Below are 26181 nucleotides of genomic sequence, written 5' to 3'. Positions count from 1 at the left end.
AGAAGGCAAATCCCTGAATAGACCAATAACAAGTTCTGAAATTGAGGCAGTAATTAATAGCCTACCAACCAAAAAAAGTTCAGGACCAGACGGATTCACAGCCAAATTCTACCAGAGGTACAAAGAGGAGCTGGTACCATTCCTTCTGAAACGATTCCAAACAATAGAAAAATAGGGAATCCTCCCTAACTCATTTTATGAGACCAGCATCATCCTGATACCAAAACTTGGCAGAGACACAAGAAAAAAAGAAAATTTCAGGCCAATATTTCTGATGAACATCATTGCAGAAATCCTCAATAAAATGCTGGCAAACTGAATCCAGCAGCACCTAAAAAAGCTTATCCACCATGATTAAGTCAGCTTCATCCCTGGGATGCAAGGCTGGTTCAACATATGCAAATCAATAAACGTAATCCATCACATAAACAGAACCAATGACAAAAACCACATGATTATCTCAATAGATGCAGAAAAGGCCTTTGACAAAATTCAACAGCCCTTCATGCTAAAAACTCTCAATAAACAAGGTATCGATGGAATGCATCTCAAAGTGATATGAGCTATTTATGACAAACCTGCAGCCAATATCATACTGAATGGTCAAAAACTGGAAACATTCCCTTTGAAAAGGCACATGATAAGGATCCCCTCTCTCACCACTCCTATTCAACATAGTAATGGAAGTTCTGGCCAGGGCAATCAGGCAAGAGAAAGCAATAAAGGGTATTCAAATAGGAAGAGAGGAAGTCAAATTGTCTCTGTCTGCAGATGACATGATTGTATATTTAGAAAACCCCATTGTCTCAGTCCAAAGTCTCCTTAGGCTGATAAGCAACTTCAGCAAAGTCTCAGGATATGAAATCATTGTCTTGACATTTTTTAAGCCAAACCTCTTTCTAAAACTATCAAACCATCCTTTGCTGGCATTATATTTTCCAGTTTTAGATCCTTTACTTCCTTTTTGCTTTAAGTTGTCATGTAATGTAATAACTTTGCTTTTTCTCAAATTGTATTAGAGGCTGTAGGTATGCCTTTCTTATAGCAATCCTGTACTCACTTAAAATCTGCCTCTTCAATACAAGATAAAAGATATGTCACAAGAAATGCAAAGTTTTTGCACCTGCTGGTGTAGCTGCAGCAACAGCTTCATCAATTTTATTTTCTTACAATGGCCCTTACACAGGATTCATTTATCTTGAAATGGTTGGCAACTGCAGCTGCAGGCTTCAATCTATGGTACATATTAAGAAATTCAACTTTTTCTTGTATGTCCTGGCTTTCTTCTGCTTTTTTTGGGAGCCCTTGCAGCATCACTAGTGGCACTTCATATGAGTCCATAGGGTTATTCAACATTTAGGGTATTGCGTTAAACCCAGTGAAAAATATACGAGAACAAGAGATCACTTTTTACTGTGACACACAATTTACTGGAGAGGTGAACTTCTCATGAGATGATTAGCATCACATGTGTTTTATGTGGATACTCACAACACTTGAGCTCACTGCAATAGTAACAAGAGGTGGCTGCAAAATTATTTCAGTAGTACAGTATGTCCTGCAGTTAATTTTAAGCAGTTATGATTTAATACTGCATCTTTAATTTGTTTGCATTTCTCTCAGCTGCAAATGGTGCCATGTATGGTCTGTAAGTGTGTGCATAAGTGTTGATAAATTTTAACTTTTTTTGTTTGTTTGAAATAGAGTCTTGCTCTGATCCCAGGCTGGAGTACAGTGGCACCATCATGGCTCACAAGGCTCGAACCATCCTCCCACCTCAGCCTCTCCAGTAGAGTAGGTGAGTAGAGTAGCTGAGACCACAGGCCTACACCACCATGCCCAGCTAATGTTTTGTATTTTTTCTTCTTTTTATAGAGATAGGGTTTCACCACATTGCACCTGCTGGTCTCAAACTCCTGAGCTCAAGCAATCTGACAGCTTCAGCCTCCCAAAGTGCTAGAACTACAGGCATGAGCTATAGTGCCTGGCCAATCTTAACTTTTTATGGTAGACTTGTGTATTTTTATGATAGTAAATGATAAAATTGACTAATATCTACATATATTTTATGCATTCATGTCATACCTTTTCTTATTTTTTTTGACATTTCTAGGGCATACAGTTCATCTGCAAGTTTTTTCAAATGTTGCAAATCTCCAAAGAAAATTTTAATAAATTTATTGAAAATAACCATGTATAAGTGGACCTTTGGTGCTCAAGGGTCAGCTGCATGTTAACGAATATGTGGCAAAGGGGTGAATTCAGTTCTAGTGATTTAGGCTACTAACTGTACTTGCTTTGCTCATAGAGATACTATCTGGTGACTCAACAAGTTCAGAAGGATTAATTTTTGATGTTGTTGGCTTTTAAAGGACTTTTTTCCCCTTTTCACCACCATATTTGCATTGTAGTTCTTTACCACATGAGAAAGATAGGCTGTGCTGACAGCCTGGGCTTTGTGGCAGTAGGGGCAGCTGGCCTCGAGGAAAAAAAACTGGAACGCTTATGATGGGACTTAAGTAATTGCCATTGTGAATGACTGTCTCAGGTAGTATCAATGAGGATTTACCTCCATGGATATGACCCCTGGAAAATTTGGGAAAATGCTTACTTTTCACCTGAAATAACCATATTTTGCAAACTTCCTTCTTTCATTCAACTGCAGCAGATTCTGTTGGAAACTATGTGCCTTGCAAGCCTTAGCAGATGGGTGTTGGTCAAGTGGTTAGTTATTCCATCTGCAAACTGTTGTAGGGCCAGATTTCTCTCTTATCCTATGGAGTAAAAGAAAGCAAAAAATATCTGAAGGTAGGAAAATCATAAGAAAAAATGGGTATGAATGAATTATATTTTTCTCCTTTACCTCACCCATGTTTTTGAGATGGCATTAGATTTACAAATCATTTTATTATTTGAACTCAGAATGCTTTTCTCACAAGACTATTCTACTTTAAGGATTCTAATCTGTTTTGTGAAAAGTCATATGATTTGGAGGAATTTTCTGATAGCACAGTATCCTCTGTTTGTTGGTTGCTCTCAAATTTTCTCAGATGTGTGGTATGCATCCAAGGAATGAAGTTGCCTGAGTGAAAATTTATCAATATGGTAGAACTCTTCTGGATAAAGGATCCTGAGAGTGAATGCTATCGTATGCTTGGGAAAAGCTTAGGAGGTTGAGGAAATGATGACCCACATTATGTGAAATAGAATTCCTGTGGGACCAACACTGAAGAAGGAGTCAAAAGGCTCAAGGAAGTGGATATACGATGTAAATCTGGAAAACCCACCTGATGACTATATTCTAAAAGAAGATCCAGAGGAAGCCCCATCTATCAAAACAATAAGGAATGCTTAGGCAAGAGTGGCACCAACATCACAGAGAGGCCCCTTGGTGGCTGTGCTCCTCCGTAGGCCAGAGTTGATGCTAGGAAGTGCCTTTACAGAAGTGGGTGCCCTGATAGCAAGGGGAATGACAAGATTCTCAAATAATAGAGGCCAATGGACATAGCTTGAATGTCAGAAGCCAGTTGGGCACACTTATTGTAATGAGCAGAAAGGCTGGAGTGGCAGATGGGAGATGAGCTGCAGAGGGCTCTCTAGACATGGTGAATAGAACACAGCATCTCTAGGAGCAAGATAGATGGGAAGTCAACAAAGGTATGGCACAATTAAGATGATCATCAATAGTAGACAATCAATAGGCTAGGCAAACACAGGGTTGAAATCTCTTACCCTTTTTCTGTATTGGAGCCAGCTTATCAATCTAGAACCTACTCATTAAAGGGGAGACCTGATCCCCCAAAGAAAGGACACAGTAAAATCATGGCAAGTATATGTGGTAATAATCCCCCCAGTGCTTCCACGGTGGAATCTATGGGTGTTTACTTAATAACTATACAGTAGGGAAAGGTGAATACCCAACTATTTTGAGGAATGTTGGACACAGGTCTTATGAGGAATAGATAATAAAATCCTGGCCCAGATTAGACTCAAGGGGTTCTGAGACCTACCCAGTGGTTATTTCCCTAGTGACCAAAAGTATAATTCAGTGCACTGGGCAGAAACCCCACTTTGGTTCCTAAGCCTGCAGGATAAGAGCAATCTTAATGAGGAATGCCAAGCAAAAGCCTCTGAAACAGCTCTCCATTTTCATTTCTCCTTCCTGGAACTACATTTCTCATTCTCCCAGCTGTTTGGAGTGTTAGAGGCCAACAATACAAAGCTGGACTCTATCTTTTCAACAGTTGGGCCACTCCTCCTTCCGAGGGGAGCCTGACTTAATGCTTGATGAGAAGGATAGAAAAGCTGACTCCTTTGCCCCATTTCTGAAAACTGCTCTTGACAATCCTAACTTCATAGCTCCCTGTGAGATTAGCTGAAGGCTTGGAGATGCCCACCTTCTCTCTTTGCTCAGTCCTACTTCTTTTACTATTCCATAGATGTTAATCCCAAGGGCACTCCCCAGTTAACTGTGTGCATGCAAATCTCAGTCCTCTCTGAGTCAGCTTCCCAGGATTAATGACATCATCATTTCCCATTTCAAAATAAAAGAATTGTGGGACTTGCCCAGCAAAATAAACCTTGGCTAGGTCAATTCATCCAAGATTATAGGTATACTAAATGATCATTTGTCTGTGGCTTTCTTAATATGAAAATTGTCTTGATTTAGTGAAATCAAGGTAATTTCACTTAGTGATCTTAGTAAATGAATAAGATGATTCTTTTGTGTGGGCTCAGCCTAGCATTCCTATCAGAATTTAACATCAAGAGATTAGAGGTGATGGCATGGTTCTTTCTTTGGGCAGAGTTGTCCATCCACCTTCCCCTGTTGAGGAGCTCAGCCATGCAGTGAGCATAAAGGAGGCTTCTGTTGCAAAATGTCGCAAACCTCTGTTGAAATCCCTCAAACCTGAAATGAATACTTGTTTTTCTCCTTCTAGACAGTAATTGGAGCAAATTATGTTTTTGTAATAGTAAATCAGAAGTAATTTTCACCTCTCATTTTGATATTTTGAAATAAACTTCAACTTTAAGTGTTAGAGTTGAAATTGGCTTTTATTTATTGCTGTTAGAAGGCTATACAGCAACCATGTTTAGGGTACAAAACCTCAGATAAATGGGGAAAGGTAATGTTTACTGAATGTCTACTATGCATCCACACTCGGCTTGGCTAATCCATACGCATTATTGAATTTAATCTTCACAAACATTATATATCATAAGTATAATTTCTATAATGTATGAAGTTGAGAGGTAAAATGACTTAGTAAAGTCGTACAACTAATAAGCTAAATAATGAACATTAGAATCCATGTCTTCAATCCAAGTCCAAAGCTCTTTCCACAGCTAATTTGGCTTTATTCTTTGTAACTAAAGCCCATTTATTCTAATGTCTTAAAAATTATATCATGCTCACCTGTAATATTGTGATTTTACAGAGAGAATTGGACTCTATTGAAATTTTATTTCATTTTTCAGAAGCCACTGAGGAATTTGTGAGATAATGAGAAAAGAAATTCTATCTTTTGCCGGGCGCGGTGGCTCACGCCTGTAATCCCAGCACTTTGGGAGGCCGAGGCGGGCGGATCACAAGGTCAGGAGATCGAGACCACGGTGAAACCCCGTCTCTACTAAAAATACAAAAAATTAGCTGGGCGCGGTGGCGGGCGCCTGTAGTCCCAGCTACTCAGGAGGCTGAGGCAGGAGAATGGCGTGAACCCGGGAGGCGGAGCTTGCAGTGAGCCGAGATCGCGCCACTGCACTCCAGCCTGGGCGACAGAGCGAGACTCCGTCTCAAAAAAAAAAAAAAAAAAAAAAAAAAAAAAAAAAAAAAAAAAAAAAAAAAAGAAATTCTATCTTTTGCATCTGAAAGCAGCAGACTATATTAGGGACCTTTTTCATTATTAGATCTGCACTTGGAAAATATTTTCGCTTGTGCGGAATGAGAATTTTGTATTCAAAATATAATTTATTTTGTGGCTGGACATAGTTCACACCTGTAATCCCAACTACTCAGGAGGCTGAGGCACAAACATTGCTTCAACACAGGAGGCGGAGGTTGTGGTAAATTGAGGTTGCACCACTGCAATCCAGCCTGGGCAACAGAGTGAGACTTTGTCTCAAAAAAACTATATATGTTTATTTTTTATTGTGATGTGTGTGTGTGTGTGTGTGTGTATGTATGTGTGCATTTGTGCTTGTGTGTGTGCTTAATTTATATGACGTACATTATTGCCTCCTGGAAGTAAATTTATGGATAATTAGAGTAATTTTGAAATATATAATATATTTGGAAAATGATTCTCTCCTCATCTCACCAATGATGTTAAAGGACATCAGGGCAAAACAATGGTTTCTCTAAATGGATATGAAACCAGGGACAATGACTCTCCCAGACAATGAAATTCCAGGAGGAAGGGCTACACTTTTCTTCCTACGGTTTTCTATATGCTAAATATAGTTGATCCTACCCTGACTGAATGGTAATGAAAGGAATAACTTTAAGAAGTAAACCCCTCTGCTTCACCATTTTAGTTACAAAAACCCTTCTGAGAGAACTAGCAGAGTGTAATAGCTAGATAATAAAATAAATAGCTGGGAGATGAGGAATTCTAGAAAGTATGGAGAAGCAATGAAGCATATAGCATGTCCTTAAGACACGATCAGGATTTTGTGAACAATTGGGATCCTGGTTTTCTCTCCAGTCTGGAGGAGAAAACCAGGGAGTGCACCGCATCACTCACATCAGTAGACCCAGAGAAGATCTACTTTGGTTAGAGGGCTGAAGCAATGTCTCTTGGATACACTGGACTATTGTCAATGAGATCACATTTATGCTTGTTGTTACCAATGATTTATTTTAGTATCTTGGGGTCAGTGTGTTTTTATGGGGGAAAACTCTAGGCTACCCACTAGAGTCTATTTTGAGTGGAGGCTGAGGAGAAGATAAGGAGGAGTTGGGCACTGATTCAAGAGGGTTACGCGAGAATCTGGATCAGTGCCCCAACAAATGGTTAATCTTACCTGACACTGTAGCTGTTCTATGAGTGCAAAACCATTGGCTTAGTTACTGAAGCAAACACTGCGTTTCACGTCTGATGAAAGCCCTGATGTCCTGTAGTTAAACTATTGGAGGGATAAGAATTTATTCTTGGTGTGTTTACTTTATAATTTTTAAAGTGTTCTGTTTCATTCAATGTCTTGAATGTTTAATATGACTAATTGCTTCTTGCTTTGGAAATGAGCATGTTCTTTGATAAATTGTTCAAGTGTTCAGGCATATAAATTGGAAAGATTTAGATTCTTGACAGTGTGTGTAGCATACCAGTTGATGAAGAGAATCTCAATATTACATGCCAAGCAGGTTCTGCAGCATTATGTATTTCCAGAAGAACTGGTGAAAATTAGCATAGACTTTGGAAGGCTAACCTCCTCTTATTTCAAGTTTTTAAAAATGTATTTAACTAGAAACAGTTGAGCCATCATTGAACAGGTGAAAAAAATCATAAAGGTTTACTTTGCACATGCACACACACCCACAGTCATAAAATAGTATGAATTTTCTGAAGCATTTGTGAAGATTTAGTGGAACCATTAAAATAACTATAGATGGTGGAGGGTGGGTGGTAAGGCAACATGGCCACCAATAACCTTTACCAGCCAGGTCTCTCATTATGTAATTCATAGAGATATGTATAGATATCTATACATAGAGATATGTATAGATAAACCATTAGCTTTGGTTTATCTATAGAGACAGGTGTTATCATTTGAGTTGAACCCAGTACATCACACATTCATAAAAGCCAGATGGATGACACCGCTTATGGAAGTTTAGTGCCAGTCTATAAAGGCCAGATGGGTGCCGCTTCACGAAAGGGTTTATATTGGCTGGCTATGGCTGCACTCCAGAGAGTAATGAAATGTTCTCAGTTCTCCAAATAATTCCTCCATTCTTTATCTTCCATTGTAATGTATCTGCAAGACCATTCAGGACTGAGACTTACCATTGAATTTGATATAACCTTATACATTCTATGTCTAAAGACAGTTTGCTCTTTTGGTGGTACATTAAAAAAAAGATAAGGCACCCAGTAATCACTCAAGCCACCGAACGTAAACCAATCAGATTGTATGACGATTTTATGCTGTTTTTTTCTTTCATGTAAAAAATTTTGGAGTTCTCTAGGTGCACCTAAAAATATATCAACATGTAAAAGAATTTTCTTTGATGAAAATTACCCAAAAGTCCCTTCTCTTTACCTGTATTAACATACAACAAATCTTGTGATAAGTGAAAATCAAGCCAATGCTTAATGAGGCTGAACTGATATTCCATCTCTATGTGGTGGTTCCCTCATAAAACATTGATTTTTGTGACTTGTTGTCTTTGCTGACTTGGTGACTGCATTGGTTGTACTTGGTTTCCTAAATTTTCAATCTCATAAATAGTTTGCTTGTGGTATTATATGATGATTATAAAATTCTAGGCTTACAACAGACTCTTTGAATTCAAGAGGAAGACATGGGAAGGCTTTGTAAATACTCAAACTGATGAATATCACAGTAATGGGTTATTTCTCCCATAAAACTTTTTATAGTCTAAGATGCACAACTTAAGATGCTTCCACAATCTCTTTTATTTCTGCTTCTAGCACTAGCAACTCCCTCTCTTTTGAGGATTATTTTTTCACAGGAAAACAAAATTTGTATCACCTCATGATCTGATCTGTACTGTGTTGGAACAAGTAGAGAACAGTAGATGTAAGTTGAGCTGTGGATGATAAGGTTAGGAAGCATTACACTTGCATCATGTCCAGCTCCAATTTTTCCCCTTCAAAGTTACTTACTATTGGTAAAACCAAGAGTGTTAAATCTGTGAATGCTGAGAGCTTGCCATGTTGTCTAACCTATCTTCACATGATAAAGCTCCTAAGACTTTGTTTAACAGATAGATGGCGTTTAATGTGGCTGGGCAGCATTTTAATTAGTGAGAGAAAAGTACGAATCTCTCCCCATCGTAGGAGTCTGTATTGCCTTCAAATTTCTGTAAATATTTCAATATAGCTTCTCTCCACACTAAGTTTGAGGACCTCTGAGCTAAACAACCTGTGGAAGATTCTCTCAAATTTCAGGTGTCTGGGGCCAAGGATTCAGAGTGAACACCATGTCGGTTGTTCGGTGAGAAAGCTCCAACATAAGGGAGCAGTAATTCATTGCCAGACCACACTGCTCAGGGGCCTACAAGACAGTACTAGTGAGTCAAATATGGCATCACACTTGTCTCTTCTATTTCTCACAGGAGTAGGGTTTCTTTGCAGGTTGAAATGTGGTATGATGGTGTTGAAGGGTAAACATGGCTCCATTACCACCTGCTATTAGGAAGCAGAATCTGTGGCTCTAGTAGCAATACCTCAGTAATTTTGGCCCACTAAGTTGGGGCCTAAAGAGTGCAAGACTCCAGTCCAGTGTTGTTATACTGGCAAGACACAGTTTATCTTAGTGCACAGTGTAAAATAATAACGTGTGACCAGATCTCTGAGATTGTGGAAATCTGATCTCTTTAAAGACTCTTCACACAAGTAAAGCATTGTGAAATATTAGAAATTTACATGGCCTAAATTATTTTACAAATTAGAGAAGTCAGCAGCATAAGTAAAATGTCTTTTAAGATCGTTTATAAGGTCTTGTTTCTAATTGCATAAGTATCTGTAACTACTACAATCATATTGTTTTGGGAAATTTTGTGTTTAATAATAGATCCTTCATTTGAATGATAATTTTCTTCTCGCTACACGTAATACCGATTTTAGTGGCAGCATTATTTCTAAAACTTACAGCAGACTTGGATACACTAGAAAGGGCTCAGAGACATGTAACTAAGTAGTTTTAAAATGAAGTTCAGGAGAAATTGTAATGACTTTTTCCTTGTTTTTGTTTTGTTTTAGTTTGGGGATGATAAGCCTATGATTGTATTAATACTTATTCAATCATCCAGATAAAAATGACAGTATTTGAAAACCATCAGGATATTTTGTCTGTAATAATCTGGATATTTAGGTCCTGTACTAGACCTCTAACAGACTATGAGGTAACTACTGCTATACCAAGATTAAAAGGAAACAATCTCTTGATGTTTTTTTGCATGATTTGTATGGGCTTCTCTAGACTATGCATAATCACAAGGGAAGCCAATTTGTATAATTTTTCCCCCAAATCTGATTTGACCTTTACTGGATTTCACACAGTCAGAACAAAATTAACCAAATTTCAAAGGCTTGCATTTGGTTCCAAATGCATTTCACATTTCCAGATTTTTTTCAAACGTCGTAAATACTTATTGCTAATTTGCTTTTGTGACTGAAGCAGATGTATACTGTTGATAGTAACACCAAAGGAATACTTTAATTTATTAATTAGAATGTTTATGACTTCTTTAAGGCTGGTGCTTCCACGCAAGCTAAGGCAGTGATCGGTGAATTCGTTTCTATTTGTGAAGGTAGAGTTGCTTTGGATATTTAAACAGGATTTAAATGAAAGAGAAAGTTCACTGGCTAAACCAAAGCATTATAACATTTTAGTGAAGTTTAGATTTTGTTTCACATTCCAAACTCGCAAATGAATTTCCCCAAGCATGAAAGACAACAGTTGAGAAGGCTGAGAAGGCTCAAAGGAATGCAGTCACTGCAGAGTGAAGCGCAGCCCCTGCTTTCTGTAGAGCTGCCACCATTTCACTTTAATCTCTATTTCCTGAATCCAATCATGATTTCTTTTGTGGTCACCTACAACTAAAAAACTGGAAAGGATAATAAAGAACTTTAAATTGTTCTCTCAATAGTTGGATGAAAGATTATTTTGGCTCAAGAGACTGGAGGAGAACTTGAGGAAGGAACCAGATCAATTCCTTTTCCACAATTTTGTTCCAAAAAATTTCTCAAGATTGAAATTGATTGAGAAGTCTCAGACTACGTTAGCACTTTGGAAGACGGACTCAACAAATGGTCCTGATAGGGTCTATTTCTTATTCTCTGATTTGATCTCATCTAGATCATCTTAACCAGAGATACAGAGAGGAGATGAGAGAAGACCTAGACTAAATCTATGATATACCTACAGAATTTCTTTCTTTCATCCTTGGCTTTAAGAAGACTGACAGCTCAGCTCAAACTCAAGTTGGTATTAGAGAAGCTCTTTAGTAAGCAGGGTATGGGGGACAACACTGCGAATGACAACATGCATTTTTGAAGGCTCCTTGGCTATGCCAGCTTTCTGTAATTTACATTTAATTGCTTATCAGCCTCAGCAGCTAATGCTTTTCTTTAGGCTGAAAATGAGTGTTTTGTTGGTGTTGTAATAGGATTTGTACATTAAATCTTTGTAACTGATAGGAAAAAGTATAGCAGATAAGAACAGAGAAACTTACAGGAGTAGGTAGACTTAGTTATTGGGGAATCAAAATACAAAGAAGGAGGGATGACACTGAGCCAGGAGAGATGAAGGTTGCCATCCATATGCTCATTAAATATGAACATGGAAAGCATAAGTGACTCCCAACTGTCTGCTGCCAAGTAAATGACACTATGGGCAGGAGAAATCCTGGATTGCAAAACCGCTCCCAAAGATATACATAAGATGGATAAAATTGGTTTGATTTTTCAAAATATATTCCCCAGAGATCTGACAAATATGATAGCTTTATAAAACATATTCACATTAATATGGCAGAACTTAGAAAATGATTATACAGATGTGAGTTGCTTAATGGCAGAGGTACATTCTGAGAAATGTGTTATGTGATTTTGTCATTGTGCAAAATCATAGAATATATTTGTGCAAACATCATAGGATGTATTTACACAAAGCTAGGTGGTATAGCCTACTACACACCTAGGCTATACGGGATAGCTTATTACTCCTAGGCTATAAACCTATACAGTACAGCATATGCCTGTACTGTATACTGTAGGCAATTGTAACACAGTCATAGGGATTTGTGTTACTGCACATATCTAAACATAGAAAAGGTACAGTGAAATATGGTATACACGATTAAAAATGGCACACTTATATAGGGCACTTATGAGTGGAGCTTGCAGGACTGTAACTTTTTTACCTTATAAACTTTAAATGTTTTAAAACTTTTGGACTCCTGTAATAACACAGCTTAAAACACACACACATTGTACAGTTGTAGAAAAATATTTTCTTTATATCTTTATAAGTTTTTTCTATTTTTATTAATTTTATTTTTTACTTTTTAGATATTATGTTAAAAAACAAAGACATAAGCATACATGTTAGCCTAGGACTACACCGTGTGAGGATCATCAATATCACTGTCTTCTCCCTCCACATCTTGTTCCACTGGAAGGTCATCAGGGGCAATAACATGCATGGAGCTGCCCTCTCCTATGATAACAACACCTTCTTCTGGAATATCTCCTGAAGGACCTGCCTGAGGCTGTTTTACAAGTAACTTTTTTTAATAGGTAGAAGGAGTACACTGACAATAGTGTAGTACTGTAAATACATAAACCAGTAATATCGTCATCAAATCTTATGTACATAACGACTGTACATCATTGTATATGCTAAGACTTTTATTCGACTGGCAGTGCAGATTTGTTTCCACCAGCATCACCACAAACATGTGAGTAATGCATTGCACTGACACTAGGTGATAGGAATTTTTCTATCTACCGTTATACTCTTAACAGTCCACATGTTCCGTCATTTAAATGTCATTATGAGGCACATGATTGTATTCTTTCTGACGAATTAATGCAACTTATAAAAAAATGCATCTCAAAGAACAAAATTCATGAATATGGGTCGTAGATGTATAGCTCTCCGCATCTCCAGTTCTCCAGAAAATGGAACCTTTGACAAAGTTTACATATCCAGGCTTTATTGGTAGATACAATCTCAGGGAGGCAGGAATACAGTGCAAAGAAAGTGAGGCACGAAGGAGGAGTTGCAAACACAAAAAAGTACATAAGCAAACTGGCCATAGCATCAGCAGAAAGGCAGTTGATTGCTTGGTTCTGCACAGTATTTTCCAGACAGTTGTAACCCTAGAGCAGGGGTGGGCAATCTTTTTCTGTGAAGCTCATAAAGCAAATACTTCAGACTTTGCAAGGCGTGTAGTTTTTGTCACAATTACTTAACTCAGCTACTATAGCATGAACTCAGCCATAGACAATAAGCAAATAAATGGGCATGGGTGTGTTCCAATAAAACTTTATTTATAAAAATAGGAGGTGCTCTAGATTGGTCCTGTGGCTGTTGTTTCATAATCCCTGTCCTAGAGAGAAAAGGAGAAAAATTTACTTGCCTTTTCCTTCTTGTCTCCCCTCTCTCAATGGCCAAAGTTCACCCGATGAGGCATTATACTTTTGGACTTTGTTACTTGCCCCTCCAGGAAATCACTTGGGAAACAGATTACACATACTACAGTGTAGGGCATCATTTAAGCTTGGAAATGTCAGAAGAATTATAGATTTATAGGTCAGTTCAGTTTGGACCTGGTCCCAAGAGCCAGTGTTGCTGCCACTGCAGTAGGAGAGACTGAGATGCTGATGGTGTGAGGACCAGGGACAATGGTGATGGCTCAGGTTGTCCACTAGAACAAGCAGCCACAGGCTGGGGACTGGGACCCCGGTGGGGCTGATTCCCATCTGGCGAACTGCTTAAACTGGGTCTGGTAATGCAACCCATTCAAATACGGACTAAAATGATCTACAAAAGAAATATAAGTGAGAAGAGCTGATTGAAACATATCTGACCTGTCCTTTGCTTGAAAAGTTGTTAAATTACCACCACTCTAAGACTGTGAAGAACATTCTCTAGAATGTTGCTAAAGGCATTTTCCTCATTTCTTAATGCCTGAGCATTAAACTGGTACTGAGAAAATTGGGATATAGGCAACATTTAGGGATAAGACCCTAAAAGGCATAGCTGTTCTCCCCAGGTGCCCCTTTGGGCTGCTATAATCAGTAGAATAGTTAGTTGGTGAGATGGCCACAGGAGATCTGGCCCTATGAGTCACACAACAGTAGGCCAAACCCAGGACATTGTAGTCAGAGAGTGTATTAGTCTGTTTTCACATTGCTGATAAAGACACACCCAAGACAGCATAATTTATAAACAAAAAGAGGTTTAGTGGACTCACAGTTCCACATGGCTGGGGAGGCCTCACAATCATGGTGGAAGGTGAAAGGCAGGTCTTACATGGTGGCAGACAAGAAAGAATGAGAGCCAAGTGAAAGGGGTTTTCTCTTATAAAACCATCAGATCTCGTGAGACTTACTCACTACCACGAGAACAGCATAGGGGAAACCGCCCCTGTGATTCAATTATCTCCCACTGGGTCCCTCCCACAACACATGGGAAATATGAGAGCTACAATTCAAGATGAAATTTGGGTAGGGACACAGCCAAACCATGTCAGAGAGCATGGGTTCAAATCTTGGTTTCAGCTCAAGAAGTAGAGTGGCTCAGGACAAGCTACTTGAGTCCATTTCCTTCTTTATAAAGTATTATTTCTGTGAGGATTAAATGGGGTAGTATGTAAACTGACAGAGTGCCTGGCGCACATCGGCATTTAATAAATTGCAACTATTAGCTACTTTGTGTGTATACCTAGAGAGGTAGCTTCCTGTGGGTGACACAGCTGGTTTCTATTGCCATCTTTACCGTGTACTATTGTCAACATGCATGAGTGGCTTCATCTGTATGAACCTCAGTTTTTCCATCTGTCAAATGAACATATTTTATGCCCACCTGTAGGGTTTTGTTGGGAGTATAAATTATTTAATATGTATATGAAGTACCTAGTACAGTGTTTGCAATGTAGGAGTTAACTCAATAGTAGTTACTATTATTACAATTTTAATTCATAATTCATCTCATATAAAAGCATAGTCTAACAAACAAAAGCAACCTCTGTGTGGTGTCTGTGTTTCCTCAGTAGCCTCTTTCTAGAAAGATATAGAGGTGGGTAGTGAGCAAAATGGCTAAGGATGTGAATGTATTACTTTTTTGTTTCAATCGTAGAGTTGTCTGTTAATATCAGTGTTGTCATGAGCATTGTACAGTGGGCTAAACTGACCAGTTTGAACAACACAGGCTCTGACCTCTAGTAGCTGTCGCATGACGCTGTGATAGTAGGAAGCAGAATGAAAGCTCTGCTTTTTTGATCACCAACTAACTCTCAAATACTCTACTGGTTTGCTGTACATATAGTTAATCACCACCACAATCCTAAGGGTAGACACTCTTCTTGTCGTTTCCAGTTTACTGATGCTTGGAGAGTTTATGTAACTGAGATCCTGGTTGTTCTGGTGCCAAAGCCCTTGCCATTTAGCTGCTGCACCCTGAGCACCTGAATGGGAATAGAAGTCACAACATTTTCAGCTCTGTCTGGGCCATAATCTCAGCTGGTGAGCTGAGAATATCATACCGATTTCCACACCTCAGTTTCCTCATCTCTAAAATGAGGCAGTGTATCATATAGACTTTAAGTTCACTCTAGGTCTATAGTTCTGAATGCATTGATTAGAAGAAATGAACATAATAATGAGAAGTGCATGTGTGACTGGGAAGGGGTGGGAATCTGATATTGTTGGAGAGAGGAAATAGGGAAGATACGTTCCCTTGCTTCTTATCCTTGCCCCTGTAGCTTGATGCATGTATGCCTTCAGTGGGCAGACATGCTGAAGTTCTTAAAACATAAGCTAGCTCACATTACTCCAATCCCTCTCCATCTCAGTTCAGGTGAATGACTCCTCCAATGGCCTATCAGACTTGCCCAATTGCCCCGTCACCCTTTATCTTACAGACTTTGCCTACTCTGCCCTTACTCTCTCTACCCCACTGTGTTCACCTCCTGCTGGTCCTGCAACACAACAGACACACTCCTGACTCAGACCATCACGCTTGCTGGTTCTTCCTGCCTGAACAGCCTCAAAGCTGGACCCTTCACCTTCTTGGGGTCTTTGATGAAATGGTATTTTCTCCACAAGGCCTTCCCTGACCACCGGCTTAAAATCACAAACTCCGTCTTCCCCAGCAATCTCTATATCGCCCCTGCTTTGTCGTCTCCATAGCGCTTATCACCATTAAACATACTGTAGCTTTTAATTTTATATTTTTATCAATTGCCTGTCTTCCCTCCTATAGAGAGGGAGAAAAATGTTGTCTGTATTGATCACTGCTGAATGTCCCTGCCTCAAACAATCCTAGCACATGTTAAATGAGTGAATAATCAACATTTGAAAAATATAGAATAAAGCCATGTAACCTTGTATATGTGCAAGGTATCACTCATATAAATAAACTAAAAGTTTGTATTCATTAGTTAACTTTGCAAGATAACATTTACCTCAATTATTATCAGTCTGTAATGTATATCCAAACTTTGAATGAAGGATGAAAATGCTCTTTAGAAAAATACCAACTTAAGAATTATCTGTAGATTTCAGTTTTTCTGCCAACAATGCTTAAAACAAATTATAAATTATGTGTATGCAAATGTTTAAAATTCCAAGTTTATACATTCTGTGGAAGTTCTATATCATGGCTATCAAAATCATTAAAACATCTTCAAAACTAATTAGCATATAATGTAGACTTACAAAAAAAGTAACTCATTTAAAAAAATTCTACTTAAATTGAATTATAATGATCTTGATTTGTTGCTGAAACCAATATTGGGAAACTACCTTGTTATGATTTCTAGTGGAACCCCTGACTATTGTAACCAGTGCTTCCCAAACTTTTTTTTTTTTTTGAGACGGAGTCTCGCTCTGTCACCCAGACTGGAATGCAGTAGCGCAGTCTCGGCTGACTGCAAGCTCTGCCTCCTGGGTTCACACCATTCTCCTGCCTTAGCCTACCAAGTAGCTGGGACTACAGGCACCCGCCACCACGCATGGCTAATTTTTTTGTACTTTTAGTAGAGACGGGGTTTCACCGTGTTAGCCAGGATGGTCTGGATCTCCTGACCTCATCATCCACCCACCTTGGCCTCCCAAAGTGCTGGGATTACAGGTGTGAGCCACCACGCCCGGCCCCCAAACTTTAATATGCATGTAAATTACCTCAGTTCTTGTTAAAACGCAGACTACAATTCAGTAGGTCTGGGGTAGGGCCTGAGATTCTCCATGCCCAAGAGTCATACAGGTAATATGGATGCTGGTATTCAGACCATCTGAAGTGAAGTGGAGCCAAATTCCTAGTACATCTACCATCTCTTAATACAGACACACACACACACACACACACACACACAATTTTTAGAGACAGGGTCTTGCTCTGTTGCCCAGGCTGGAGTGCAGTGGCACAGTCATAGCTCACCTCCAACCTCAATCTGCTGGGCTCAAGCAATCCTCTCACCTCAGCCTCCCCAGTAGCTGGAACTACAGGTATGCCCACTATGCATAGCTAATCTTTTTTTTAGAGATAGGGGTCTTGCTATGCTGCCCAGGTTGGTCTCAAACTCTTGGGCTCAATCAATCCTCCCACCTCTGTCCCCCAAAGTGCTAGGATTACAGGTGTGAGCCCCCACACCCAGCCCCTTCTCCTAATATTACCATTTTGGCATAAAATGGAATCAAAATAAGGGAGATATTTTTTGCAGAATAACTTCATTGATACATTGACCAGCTGATATCATTTAGTGCTAAAAGGAAATAAAGAGAGAAGCTTGCTGTTGCAGACATCACATCAACTGGAGAAATAAGTGCGGGAGGGCTGATTCACAGAATTCCCCTTATAACATCTGATGTTTAAAGAGATATAGTAAGACATCCTCACTCTTCTGCAGGAGTAGAACTTGTTTCAGCCATATCCTAGTCTCAAACAGGACTTTAATATTTCTAACTGTAATTACCTTGTTTTCTAATAAGACAGCAGAGAGGTGAAGAGAACTGAATACCTTTTTTTTTTTTTTTTTTTTTTTTGAGATAGTGTCTTGCTTTGTTGCTGGGGGTGGAGTGATGGTGGCGGGACAATCATAGCTTTCTGCAGCCTCAAACTCCTGGGCTCAAGAATCCACCTGCCTCAGCCTCCTGCGTAGCTGAGACTATAGGGGTACACACCACTGTGCCCGGCTAAAGGACTGAATAATTCTAAAACATGCAAGGAGATTAAGGGTTGGGGGCATCCACAGCTTTACTTTTTAATGCAACAAGCTTAGGAATTACACAGAAAATAAGAGAAGCTTGCCTCTTTTTGCCATTGCTCTCATTCAGTATGGGTCATAGAAACTTAGGGAAGAAGGTGTATCTCAAGTGGCTTTACACACATAAGGTTCAGTTTTATAGGTGGAGTGTAGCTCATGGGTGGAGTGATCCATATTGTGGCAGTAATTAAACATCATTGGTCTCCTCCCTGGAAGGAGTTCCATTTGTTTGAAGTGGGCAACCAAAACTTCTTTCGCAGTGGTTAGTGACAGCACCCAGAAACCTATTCCCAACTTAACTCTCGATTGACAGGAAAATATGGGAGGATAACCATGTAAGAGTTTTTTTTCTATGTCCAGAAAGCTCCATTGTTGAAGGAAATAATTAATCCAAATATGTCCTTATGCTAAGTTGACTAATAGAGCTTTTTTCCACAGGGATCACTTTGATCAAATTGCTTTGTGTTTTGTCTTCTGGTCTGGTACATGCTTTTGAGTCAATCAAAAGCATGTATCAGACTAAACCACTGTAGTCAAGAAACAGGTAAAGTATTACTTTCCTAGCTGCTTCTAGGTTGAATGGCAGCAAAATCATCTTGAGTTATTCTTTTAACTGAATTGTGCAGTCTTACATTCCTCCCTTCTCCATGTCCAGAAAAGAGAGGGTAATGGTCTCTGTTTTCTTTGTAACCAGGATCACATTTAACAGCTCAGGAACTTACTCTGAGAGTAGAATAACCTCAAACTTCGTCCTTCTTGTCTTTCTTTCTCTCTTTCCCTCCTTCCCTCCCTCCCTCCCTTTCTTTTCTTTTCTTTTCTTTTTTCTTTCTTTCTTTTTCTTTCTTTCTTTCTTTCTTTCTTTCTTCCTTTCTCTCTCTCTTTCTTTCTTTCTTCCTTTCTCTCTCTCTCTCTTTCTTTCTTTTCTCTCTCTTTCTCCTTCCTTCCTTCCTTCCTTCCTTCCATTCTCTCTTCCTCTCTCTCTCTTTCTCTCTTTCTCTTTCTTCTTTACTTTCTTTCTTTCTCTTTTCTTTCTTTTCTTTCATTTTTTGACAGAGTCTTGCTCTGTCACCCAGGCTGGAGTGCCATGATGCGATCAAGGCTCACTGCAACCTCCACCTCTCGGGTTCAAGCAATCCTCCCACCTCAGCCTCCTGAGTAGCTAGGACCATAGGCGTGCACCACCACACCTGGATGATTTTTTGGTTGTTTTGTTTAATTTTTAGTAGAGACAAGGTCTTACTGTGTTGCTCAGGCTAAATGACTTTACTCTTTCTCACTTCTGCAGTCATAAAACCAACCCCTTCATTTTGAGGACACCTATGATCATACGTTTATACGCTCCTTTAAGCAACATCAGGAAGTTGAGACCGATTAGTTCCTCCTTATTTTCACAGACAGAATTGGCCACATGATAAATATTATGTCTTTTCCTCAGAAAAAGCCAGTCCTGGATCAATGTTAAAAATTCCACAATTTGGTCTATTTCTTCAAGCAGTCTTGTTTTATTAGGGTTGTAACAAATAAGCCAAATATTGCCTTTGCTCCTCTCCATTTTCTCCTGTGTACAGAGGTTGCAAAGAGCCAAGATTGGAGGAAAATATATGATTTTTTTTTTTTTTTTTTTTTTTTTTTTGAGACGGAGTCTTGCTCTGTTGCCCAGGCTGGAGTGCAGTGGCGCGATCTCGGCTCACTGCAAGCTCCGCCTCCCGGGTTCACGCCATTCTCCTGCCTCAGCCTCCCGAGTAGCTGGGACTACAGGTGCCCACAACCGCGCCCGGCTAATTTTTTGTATTTTTAGTAGAGACGGGGTTTCACCGTGGTCTCGATCTCCTGACCTTGTGATCCGCCCGCCTCGGCCTCCCAAAGTGCTGGGATTACAGGCGTGAGCCACCGCGCCCGGCCAAATATATGATTTTTGAAAGACTAAACAATGTTACTACTTTCCTATAGAATTTTTCTTCCACATTTGGTCATATAGTAAAAATAATAGGTAATACTTATGTCACACTCATGATGTGTCAACATTGAAAGGATTTTCCCTTTGTTAGTGCATTTAAACTTTAAAGCTTCCCTGTAAGGGAGATACTGTTTCTCTGCTTTCCACATGAGGAAGCCGAGGCACAGAGAAGTTAAGTAACTAGTCCAGGACCATGCCAGTAGTGCCAGAGCTAGGATTTAAACCAGGCAACCCAGCACCCTAATTCATGCTCTTAACCTCTGAGGCATAATGTTCGTCACCAACTAAAGCAGACCTATGTACTATAACTTCCAGTTCCTACTAAATTGCTTTTTTCTTTCTTAAATCCTATTTGGGGATATAAGTTCTATGATTAATTGGTAACTAAATGATTTTTCAGATTCACCAACTGCCTTCTCTCTTTGATAAGATTAGACTCTGTTGCTTATGTTGCTTCAGAATTTCTCCCCCTAATTCTCAATTATTTTGTCTCAGTGAAAATGGTTCTGTTTCTCACTTGCTGACAGATTTCATGATCACGTAAATGAAAAATACAATAATTATAAAGAGAACTATAGAATCTGTATTAAGGTCTGTTTTAGCATTTGAAACAGTCGAAATGCAAAAATGAGTAACGTGGATTAAAGGAGCCAGCTCTACATGTCTTAGGAGGTGATTTGTAGATCAGAAATCCTATTTCCATTTTACAGGCAGGCAGTGGGCACACACGCTGTGCGTAACGTAGGAATATGTTTGCTTAATGACTTACCAGATCTAGCGCCAGTTCTGGTTTATGAGCATGGCCCTGACTGTTGCCATGTAGATGATGGATTGTAATAAATGTGTTCAAGGACATTAGATCACATCTGCAAAGAGATTCAGAGAATATCTACCATACAGTGTGGAAGAATGTTGCAAACGTTTCTTATTAAGAAAAGGCTTTTTTTTTTTTTTTTTTTTTTTTTTTCCGGTGGAGGTCTTACTTCATCTTTCTGTCCTTTTTTCTTTAACTATGAAAACTATACAATAAATTCTTTTGTCATTAAATCAACCTTCAAATATACTAAAATATTCTTGGGATATAAATTGTTACCATTAGATGACAGCTTTGTTTGAATTCACTTCATAGCCTTGATTTTCTTTGAGTTCATTTTTATCAAAGCAATATATTGAATAAATGTATTATACAAAACAGCAGTTGTTGAATTCTGGGGTGTGTGTGTGTGTGTGTGTGTGTGTGTGTGTGTGGTCATACAGCTAGGGACACACTTGTGTTTCAAGGTGGAAACTGGCATTCCAAATTTTAGTCAGAATTATTTTTTATGGCTTAGTTATAAACCCACAAAACCATGGCCTCATAATGTAAATGCTGACATAACCTTTTCTTACGCCCAGCTATAAATCAAGGTGCTATAAAATGCCATATTTGAAAATAAATCTAGGTAAAATACTGAGTTAATGTTTGTTGGGAGAAAGAAAAAAATCAATTTGTTAAAGTCTTTCAGTTTTAGCTTTGACTAAAATATAGACACGTTTGAGTGTCTTCAGTAACAAAATAAAATGCAAACTGGTTAACAAATACAAGTAAAATTAATGACAAGAATAGTTTTTAAGTAAAGAAAAAGAAACTTCAATTCATCATTTACTACTTTCAACCCAAAAATCAAATCTATGAATGCCATTGGGAATTGCTTCCCTAAGGAATTACATTTCCATCTCACATGTTTCGCTGGAGATTGCAAAGGTACTCAGTTCCTTATTAGTGACTGTGGAAGGCTCAAGAGCAAGGGAGTCAAACAGAATAGTATGCCAGCAGAATTTGCATTGAACACTTGACGTCATGTGTCATCCGACACTGGCTTTTCCATCAGGTCATTTCAGGATAAGGTACTACTGAAAAAGCATAACCACTCTCAGTAGATGAACTGCTGACAAGTTTCATGGGTTTGGCTGGCATTCCAAAGTTTATTTTAGTTAATCTGCATTCTCATTGGCCTGCAATGCTCGGTGAAAACTTGCTTTCAGTGAACACTTTCATTACTTTCTGATTGTACTGGTATCAGAAACACCACAACAAAAAATCCGGAGAGACAGACTTTTATAGGAGTAATTGTTTTAGGGAAGGAAGAGGTATGAAGGGTATATTGTTTTTGTAACACATGGCAACTGCAGGCTGTGGTATTTACCAACGACAGTCTAATTGGTTTGATGATGAGTTGTTCCGAGGAACCATTTGGAATTTATAGTTTCTGAATTGGGCTCCAAAGAATTCTCATTAATTGATTAAATAGAAGGTACTAAGGGGTAAAATCTATTCTGAAATAGCACTGTGAATCTGCAGAAATTTTAGTTGTGTTTTTAATCTCTATAGATAATAATTAAGCTGAAAAAGTGGTAGGATAAAGAGAAAATACCACATGTCACTGAATCTTAGGATCTTAGGGCTAAAAGAGACCTTATAAGTTATATGATAATTCTCAAATTTTCTTATATTATATCTTACCATTTGCTATGAAAAAAATCTGATTTCTTTCTGGATGATAATGTATGTAAAATGCTGTTTATGGTTTGGTTGTGGTTATAGAAAACCCATGCTCTGTTTAGACCACTCTGTGTGAGTGTGCCACTGTAGCTGTGAAAGTTTGGTTGGACACATATTTAAGGATTTGATTATACATTCAAAGAATGATAACTGAGTGGGAAAGGAGGCACCAACTTGAATTAATAGAAATGCATGGGTAAACAGAAATAACCCTAATGTTGGGCTTTGTCAAAAGATAGATTTGAAAACACTGTTTAATCCTGGAAGTCAGATGAACCCTCTCAAATCCCAAGGATCTCATCCCTGCAATGTGAAAAAGGTCAATCTGCTGTACTTACCAGTGCTGGGGCAGTGAGAAAGTCAGCAAAGAAGGGTTCCCTTTCCACTGATGGCTGTTCCCAGCCATCCTCAGGGCTTATCCCACTGTTCAATCTGATTGCCTTTTGTGTCAGGAGGAGAAGGGGAGCGATACCCTGATCCTTTGCTGTGTAAAGCAAAAATTTAAAGAGATCAATGGGGAACTATTCACTTTGAGTGGGTACAGAGAGTGGAAGGAAGCATGACATACCCATGTCTTTCTCAAGATACAGTAACTTGACCCTCTATTAAAATGTGGCACCAAAGATGCCAGCTTTAGTCCAGAGTGGAATGTATTCCCTCCATAGGGCAGTGGGAGGGGCTAAAGCTTGGGTAGCTATTTCCTTCTCTATAAGCAGAGGATGGCACTATGGGAAGGGAAGGGAGAAATGTCCTTCCCCAACGCCATACTTCCCTTCTGACAATGGGATCCTTGGCATAGTCTCCATACCAAATTACTGCCTGGAACTTGCTTGAATATCTCCATAAAGTGGATGTTACTCCTAGTCATCCATTAAAATTCAGGATACTGGTAGGAAGTTCTAATATGGAACCAAATCTGTCCCATCACTTCCACCACATGCCTTGGTGTTGTACTTGGAGCAGCAAAGAACAGGGCTCATCATACCACTGATTTCCAGATATTTGAAACAGTTTTCTCTCTCCACACATCCCTCCCCCTAAAAGTATGACATCAACTCATGAAATAGAAATGCATTCTTGAGAGAGCACTTGGAAGTGTTTTCTGAAAAATAAGGATACTTAAATCAGTTTCCTCTTAGGAGCCCTTCTTCCCATCATCATATTGCAGCAGGGGAAGGTGAGGATGGAGCCTGAGGGAAAAGTGGCATTGACTGGCAAGGCAGCCCAGCAGCAGCGCTGTGGGGACTTACAATGCCTCTTCTGTCCTCTCACTAGACAGCATTGATGGCTCCTGCCCCTCTCTGTGAATCTCCTTTTGCCTCTGCTCTCCAAAGTGAAATTCTGCACAGTCGGGAGGATTGGTGCAGAGTTAAGACACGTAGAGCCAAGAAAATAAAGAGTCAGATGTCCCAGCAGCTTTCAGTGCATCCCGATTCTCACCACCCCCAGAGCACCATAAAAGTAGGAGGGACCAGATGAAGACATTTAAAAATTGGTTCTGCTCCACAGTGATCTGGTGCGAGCTGGGGCTCAGCTGCCTTGGGTGGCTTGAGAAGCTCCTCTCTGGGGTCAGGACATTGAGGTGGCAGCTCCACTTCTTTCTGAGACCCCTTGATGCACCGTAACTTTGAGGTAAGAGAATGAAACTTTACAAAACGTATTTAACTTAACATACAATCTAATGAAACCAAATACCATAGAAATCCAACAGAAGTGTATATTCATAGTAATGGCCAACTTCTGGTCTTTTGCAGAGATCTGTAACTGAGACAAGTGTGTGGGTGTTTGTGTCGGCTCCGTGCCATTCATTGGGTCTACAGTGAGTTCTGCGTGATTTAGGAATTCCATGTATCCCATACGTTACAAAGGAGAAAGGAAGTGTATTTATGTGATGTGTTAAAAAACAAAACAAAATAACCCCCCTCCCCCCATAATGTAAAGGCCCGCACTTTTTAAACTGTGTACTGGCTGCTGGGAGTGAGTTATATAAACTAGAGGACTTTCTCTGACATGAATCTGAGCTGACATATGCATTGTTGCATGGCCACTTATGTAACAACCATTTTGGTGGGGAATTACTGATTGAGTACTTTACATGACTATGAAAGAAACATTCATAAGAAAGAACAAGTGTAACATGAAATGCAGATAAAGTAAACTTACTTTTCAGCCACCTGCCTATGACTTGGCAAAATGTGAACCTCTGTAGTCACCATGTATGAATCTAAGATCTTCCAAGTTCTTTCGTAACCTTGGGAATTCATTAAGAGTATTGGGGTCTGTCACAGGGTGAGTGTTGAGTGGATAAGGTTGAAAGAGCAGCAGATAAAGCTTTCTTTCTTTCTTTCTTATTACATCACATGAACCTCTGGGTTCCTAACCACATTAAGAAAAAAGAAAAAGAAAAAAAGAAAACTCTAAATAATGATTGATAAAATGTCAAACAACTTCAGACCTTTGTTGACATTTGCTCTCTTGGAATCCTAATGACTATATGACATATAACACTAAAGTAATGTAACTTTAAAAAAAGCCAAAAAACAATACAGAAGAAATAAATGTGCATTATCTCTTTTGAAACGGTCATGCTGGAATGCTAGCACTTAACTAAATGATTATTCAAAATCACTTTTCTAATCTCTCTGCAAGGGTCTACAGTTCTAGGGATATTACTGTGAGTGTCTTAGGGTGTGCCCTGGCCTTGGCAGTCTGGCACATGCATCTTGTCTAGCACCCCCTTTTATGGGGAAATTTGATCTAAAAAGATCAAATGATGTGTCCAAAGACACAGAGAGCTGGGACCAGAGCCAAGATCTGTTTTCCAGGATAGCATTTTTGCCACAGCATTCTTCTGCCTTTTTCCTTCGTGGGTGGACTTAATTTTTGGAGAGAAAAAAGTGTAAGTTACTCAAAGCCAAATCCAGTGAATAAAATGGGTGATCAACTCCATGCAATGTGGCAAACCTTCACTGGGTACCAGCTATATTCCAAGCATCCTGGCAAAGCTGCATGGGACATGAGAGATTCTGAGGTGCGGGTCATGACCTTAAATTGACTGCAATCAACACATCAAAAAAATGAGCTACGATTACAGTGAAATTGAGAGCAGTTTCCTTGGATTCTTAATTCTGTATTATGTCCATAGACCTGGATTGATAAAACCATGAGAGAAAGCACTTATTTTAGTTAAGTACCTGTTTGCTGTGTCCTTCTTTCAAATTCACGACAGAATTGAAATGAACAAAAGTGTTAGTTTATGAAAAGCATTGAGTCTTTAAAATGAAAATGGGACCTAACATTTTAGGTAAGAGTACAATTAGTATTTTCTGTAAACACTGTATACATACATTTGGAATATATGTGTACTGCCAAGTTGCTATGTAGATACCTTTGGGGAAACAAAATCAACACATCCAATCTGTAGTAACAGGCCTTTAATCATTCTCTGCTATTCTAGAGTCTTTCAAATATGGTCAGCTCTTAAACCTGCTGCTTTTTAAA

General features: G+C 39.1%; 1 long non-coding RNA gene across 2 annotated transcripts in view; it reads left to right on the top strand.

The window, feature by feature from the left end:
- The window catches only part of LOC105463450 (uncharacterized), a 163637-nt gene extending 157791 nt beyond the window's left edge, over positions 1-5846 (top strand). For both annotated transcript variants that reach the window (XR_011620916.1, XR_011620915.1), the window contains one exon: positions 1705-5846. This is a non-coding gene — a long non-coding RNA (uncharacterized lncRNA). The remainder of the gene's footprint in view (positions 1-1704) is intronic.
- Positions 5847-26181: the final 20335 nt, after the last annotated feature.

Source organism: Macaca nemestrina, chromosome 3 (assembly GCF_043159975.1).
Source record: "Macaca nemestrina isolate mMacNem1 chromosome 3, mMacNem.hap1, whole genome shotgun sequence".
In the NCBI taxonomy this organism is placed as follows: domain Eukaryota; kingdom Metazoa; phylum Chordata; class Mammalia; order Primates; family Cercopithecidae; genus Macaca; species Macaca nemestrina.
Note: the sequence above shows the minus strand (reverse complement) of the source record. Positions and strands in the feature narration are given on the sequence as shown.